This window comes from Theobroma umbraticum, unplaced genomic scaffold (genome assembly GCF_002168275.2).
Source record: "Theobroma umbraticum cultivar Fairchild unplaced genomic scaffold, ASM216827v3 scaffold_39.0, whole genome shotgun sequence".
NCBI lineage: Eukaryota > Viridiplantae > Streptophyta > Magnoliopsida > Malvales > Malvaceae > Theobroma > Theobroma umbraticum.
This window is the reverse complement of record NW_018397281.1, coordinates 1,126,704-1,126,950: the sequence shown is the minus strand read 5'-3', so window position 1 is coordinate 1,126,950 and position 247 is coordinate 1,126,704.

Sequence of the window (247 nt, the reverse complement as noted above, 5' to 3'; positions counted from 1 at the left end):
TCCACAATTTTTCATTAAAATAAATCAACACATATATATATTTACATAGTTATGGGAATTTTTAAAATGGACACCTCCAACTCACCTCACAATAGCGGGACACTATGTTGCTATTAATTCGGGTATGTAAATAACTAATACTACGTGTTGATCACCGATTATCTCGTCTGACAGGTCACCCCATCACACTTCCTCTACTTATATGTTTCCTAACAACCATCCAAACCCAATTCACTTAATTGCATGT